The sequence below is a fragment of the Formica exsecta genome, unplaced genomic scaffold (assembly GCF_003651465.1).
Source record: "Formica exsecta isolate Colony F162 unplaced genomic scaffold, ASM365146v1 scaffold512, whole genome shotgun sequence".
In the NCBI taxonomy this organism is placed as follows: domain Eukaryota; kingdom Metazoa; phylum Arthropoda; class Insecta; order Hymenoptera; family Formicidae; genus Formica; species Formica exsecta.
This window is the reverse complement of record NW_021852364.1, coordinates 361,521-367,453: the sequence shown is the minus strand read 5'-3', so window position 1 is coordinate 367,453 and position 5,933 is coordinate 361,521. Positions and strand designations below refer to the sequence as shown.

Here is a 5,933-nt window from a genome sequence, read left to right as displayed (position 1 = left end):
GGAAAGGATGAGAGTAGAGAGATGAACGGAGAGAAAGACCCCGGCAGCATTAACCCTTTCATTTCCGTAAACTGCATTCCACATTCCTTCTCGTGAATTACATTGATTACGAAAATATTGAATTTATGTGTATTTTTTGTTTATGTAAAAAATTTTTCTCAAGTCTCTTTGCCTCTTGGATGCTTCTTAATTTATTTACAAGTATTCTGTTTCCTTTACTTGCGCTTTTTTAAGTGTTTTTCGAGATTTCTTTACTCTTTCTCTCCTTTTGCTATTTATCGACGATTACAAATATGTATTTATTACATTTAGAAAAATATGAAAAAAATTGTGCGAATTAGAAACTTGCACATTGCTTTTTCATCATTTTATTTCGCTCACAAAGCTTAAGCTCCTTAAAGCAAGCGGATTTTTCAATTTTGGCTTCCTCATAGAGGAAGATATCTCTTGCGAAAGTTATAACGTGTACAGATATTTCTCAAAAAATTCAAAATTTTATAAAAATTAATCCTTCATCGATCCTCATCAAATTAAATACCATCTTTTAATGATACTCTATTCATTTAAAAAAATTTAGCCCGATATCTCAAAATTTGCGAAAATTAGAGCGTGTACGGACATTTCTAAAAAAAATTCAAAATTTTATAAAAAATGAACCTTTTCACCGATCCTCTCCAAATTCAATACCAACCATCCTTTAATGATACTCTATTCATTTTAAAAAATTTAGCCCGATATCTCAAAATTTGCGAAAATTAGAGCGTGTACGGACATTTCTAAAAAAAATTCAAAATTTTATAAAAAATGAACTTTTCCCCGATCCTCTCTAAATTCAATACCAACCATTCTTTAATGATACTCTATTCATTTTTAAAAAATTTAGCCCAATATCTCAAAAATTTCGGAAGTTGGAGATTGTACAATATACATTCCGTACATATATATTATACATATATACACACATACGGACATTAAAAAAAAAAATGATTTTTCAACATTTTGGAATATTGTAAATATATTGGCATAGAAAAATGGAAAAAAAAATTTTGTCACGAAAACAAAGCTTCCTCTATAAGGAAACAAAAAGCGTTTATAGTTGGAATGGGAGATAACGTAAAGTTGTTATCAATTCGTTTTTAAGATTGCTTCGTGCTAATTACAAATTAATGAAAAACGGCACCGCGAGTCCTCTCGTCGCAATTCATCGTTCGTGCGTTATAAAATTGCGATTGTTCAATTTCGGAATGCCGTACGCGGAACCGGATCCGGAAAAGATACAACAGGTTTATCTCTCGCATGACTCGTAGGATGAGACTTCAAATGAGGATAATAAGGCGCGCTCGGCATCGCTTATGCACCTGCGTGTGTACGTGTGTGCGTGTTTGTACGTGAAAACAGGTGTGCTTCATTTACCGTGTCAGATTCTTCGCTGGCGCCGCAAGATTCTTTCCGCGGGACATGATTATTCCTTGATGTATATTGATTTATGCTGTAACACTTGTCAAAAGAGGCGATAGGATAGCGAGAATGAATGATAAGCGTTAGGAGTATGATTTATATACAACATGCATGTATATATATATATATGTATGTGACCTTATTTTTTTCTCTTAAATACAACGATGCGCCGTTTTTTTTTTTCAATGGGACCATTCAGTTAAATGTGTGCAAGTCCATTCTTCTGTGCCCGTTTAATATATTAATCAGCCATCTAAAAGACGCACTCTGAGACCCGTCTCGTATCGAGATATCCGTCTATAAATGTTTTAATTTCGCTCGAAAAATGCGAATAGTTTCGTACTGGTTCGAGGGCAATCGCTGATTGTACGTGCGGGTATTAAAGCATCGTACGTTTCTCTCTTTGATTCTAATAAATAAAACAATAATAATCCGTCGTTTCGATTCCTACTAATGCATCCAATTTTTGTTTCAATCTTTTTCAAATTATATATATTATATTATATTATATTATATTACATTACATTTCAAATTATTGCGATTTATTATACGGACAGGTTGCTATGGGACGAATGATGCTATCGATCAACATACTTCAATCCATTGAAGCCGAAGAAGTAATTTGCGAACTTCACATTTTATGTTTGGCTTCTCATTAATTATGTATGTTAGCGAAGAATTGTTGATATCGAAATTTATCTCTTATAAAGACCATACATTAATCGTTGCGAGAGTAGAGAACAAAATTACTACATTTCGAATGCAAATATGAAGTTTGAGAGGTGAAGTTGTATTGATAAACTTGACGTTTATTCGACGATCTTTAAATTATGATACTACATTGAAACCAATTGACTTCCTATTAACAGCAATTTATGGTGATGCCTTTCTTTCTTTCTCGACTCATTACGTGGACTTTTATAACATTACAAATTTGCATAATCTCTATATATTTGGAAACGAGACACAAAATTAATTCTCCTAATAATAATTTATTGATATAAATTATACATATATATTCACATCTTGTTCATCTTGCGCACTCTATTGAGAAAAAGATTTCTCTTTCAATCAACTTCTTTTTAGTTTACCGATCCAAATCTGATAAACACAAACATAAAAGCAATAATAATATATCAAATAATATGGCAAGAACGAAAAAATTCGAAAATTTCATTTTTCCAAATCTCGAGTTTTGCAAAAACAATCGCCGATTGATCCTCCGTCTTTCCATCCGATCTTTTCTCAGTCTTTGACAGATGCCTGTCGCTTTAACCGCTTAACCGCGAATGTGAATAAGCGGCCAAGGCGGCGGCCTCAGACAGACAGACAGAAGTCGAGGCACCTGTCTGTCCCTCCACTTTGAACGGTATGAACGGCGAGGAGGGGCCCGGACTTGAGGGGCACTGAATATATCCCGTTCCACGATTCAGTATCCCGCGTACACTCACGCTGATAAGACCTTATTCTAATCACACGTCAACGGGGCCATTGATAGCGAGCGAGCGAGCGAGCGCTGCGCCGGCCGCGTGCTTCTCGCCTCGCGCGTCAACGTTCGCGATCCCCCCGTTCCCGAGACAATTGTATCTCGTTTCCGCGTCGCCGATATGATCTCTTAATTGATCTATCAACGCGTAGTGTGGTCTGTCTGGTGTGTTTTTGCGACAAATATAGGTTTTCGTATCATACGTTTCGTATCACGACCTGATGAACAGGTATCGCGATGTTTGAGTTACGTCACGTTGCTACGCGTGAAATGTCGGATTTACTCTCTTTGGCAATTTTTAGATAATATTGATTCAATAGCAATTCAAAATTGAGTCACCTATTTATCTTTCTATCTTTGAATAATTAATCTATCATCTCAAAGATTTTTATTAAAATGCATAATAATAATATATTTACATTTATATATATTTTTGGTAACACAATACTAATTATGTAAATTTTTTCTAAATTTGATATTTTACGGAATGAATTCATGATAACAGCAGATATACATATCTTATTAAGAGAAAAATATATAGCAAATAAACACAACTAAATAGAATCCGCGTATTTAATGTCTTGGCGACGACTAATATCAACTAATCAGCTGATCGGCTTTTACACAATTTAAAAAAAATTCTATCTTACAAGCATATAATAAAAAATTTAATCAATGTGAGTGCATCTGAAAACTTTAAAAAACCTCGATTGAAAGCAACGACGATCATCGATCTTGCAGACTGATCGGTTTAGTCGGAGCCACGATAATAAATAAAATAAAAATTTTCGTGAGGAGAAAGAATTTCTCCGTCCATTTTTATCGAATCAAAATTATTCGAATAAAGAATTTCTCGAATAAATTTCTCGAATTTTCTTTAATGGAATTCAATATTGCAGGTTCGAGATAGTCGAGACACGAGAGTTGCATAATAGTGATCGTTTCAAATTTATCGTGATACTGCTATATTTATTCTCTTCTTTCTCTTAGTGACGTGTCCAGCTATTAATTACGTATGCGGTGAAATTTTAGGAATTTTAATTTCTAATATTTTTGATTATCGCGATCTTTCCATTAAATCGTTTCGATAAAAACAGGTCGATGTTAAACGTGCATGACAATAATTTTTCTGCGAGAAATGTGTTGTGTCTTATATTGTATTTAAAGGAATCAAGTCGATTATGCAAAACATGAGTGCCGATTACAAGAACAAGATTTACACCTGAATCGAATATCTATTGGAGGAATTTCATGGAAACTGGATGATTTGACAGACGCTAAAAGATGAGAAAGGTACGAAAGTTGCATTTTTAATTGTAAAATCAATTGGAAAATTCAAAGTTATCAGTTATCACAGATAAAGAGAATAAGCTAATAATTTCCAAAAAATACAACTGAAAAAAAATAAATTGATTGAACGATAAAATCAATAATTCGCACAACTTTACAAATGACAAATTTACTTCAATCTTGCTGTGAAACTTCCAATTATTTCTTCGTTACGCACAAATATTATAAGATACAATATAATTAAAATGCGTAAAGAGAGGATTTATATCTGTGTCGATAAATTAGCATAACATAATGTGCAAATAAAGATTTGGATACGTGAAAATCACCGCCATCGCTCAATTAAAAACGATATAATCGACAGCTAATGCAAACGCAAGATAACCGCATCTCATTGCATATTGTCATAGAATACATGAATACAGGAATGTTGTATTTTTCTAATGCGGTTATACCTGTGGATCGTGTTATTAGCCGCACGCAATTCCGCAATTGTTTTTGCTGTGAGGAAATACCTATCAACTGCGAAATCTAGAGTGGTTTAAATTTACGAATGCATATACAGGATGTCCCCAATTTAAATGTCAAAACTTTAGGAGCGTGTAGGGGACTGATAAACTAAGGTTTCATTTTTTGCGTTTTTCTTCAAAACGAAGCAAAAACGAGCAAATCTCTAAAGGACTTTTTGTCTTAGTTTATCGGTCCCCTACACGCTCCTAACGTTTTGACATTTAAATTGGGGACACCCTGTATATACGTGCGTTTTGGAGTAAATGTGATGCGTGCTGCCTTATATTTTCCATCTGTAACTTACATAAAATACAAACTCTTTTGAAACAAGATAAAATATATATTTAATTATGTCTTTTTTTAAGAAAAAATTTAAAAAAAAATTAATTAATAAATTCTAAAATACTAAATAAATTTTAAAATACTAAATACTAAAATACTAAATAAATTTTAAAATACTAAAATATATAAAATAGCTTAAAACAATAATTTTAGAATATCATTTTTCAACGATAAAAATTGTTTATTTAATCTAAAGTAAAATCGGTAAAATTGTAAGAGAAAAAAAAGGAATATTAATTAATATTAACCTCGACGAATATATTTTTCTGAATTTTATATGACCATTCCAACGGTAGAGCGATAAATCATTCTGTTGACGGCGTGTTCGTGGCATGCAGAATAATTTAATGCGAATACAGTGATTTGGAGATAACGTACGACGTGTTGCCGTATTAATACTTTCAGCTCTTTCTGATACCTTCTCCGGAATTTCAGCAATTTCTATAAGAGCCGTTATGCGTCGCGTGCTTGTGACGATACAAAAAAAGCGTAAATATTATCTTTAATCTTTTCACTTGCTCCTACTTGCATTGCTCTTAGTTCTATTTTTGCCTCAGGACACTTTTAGACTTCTTTCTTCTTCTAAGAAAAAAAGATTTACATATAAATTAATTCTATGATAATTAATGCGGATATTTAAGCGCAATATATAATCAACTATCCATCTTGAAATCGTGAATATTTATTTATATAAGGATTTAATTAAAATCGTGATTGGAATTTTCATGTTAACGATTATTACGAGGATATAAAAAACAAACAAAACAATCAATAAAAATTAAAAATTAAAACTAAAATTTAATATTTTATCTAAAATTTATAGTAAAAAATAGTATATATATATATA

At 32.3% G+C, this 5,933-nt stretch overlaps 1 long non-coding RNA gene across 1 annotated transcript in view; it reads left to right on the top strand.

Annotated features, from left to right (window-relative positions):
* Positions 1 to 2,938: 2,938 nt before the first annotated feature.
* Positions 2,939 to 5,933, top strand: part of LOC115241821 — a 69,256-nt gene continuing 66,261 nt past the window's right edge. The window contains exons 1-2 of the long non-coding RNA XR_003884969.1: positions 2,939 to 3,109; positions 3,935 to 4,237. This is a non-coding gene — a long non-coding RNA (uncharacterized LOC115241821). The remainder of the gene's footprint in view (positions 3,110 to 3,934; positions 4,238 to 5,933) is intronic.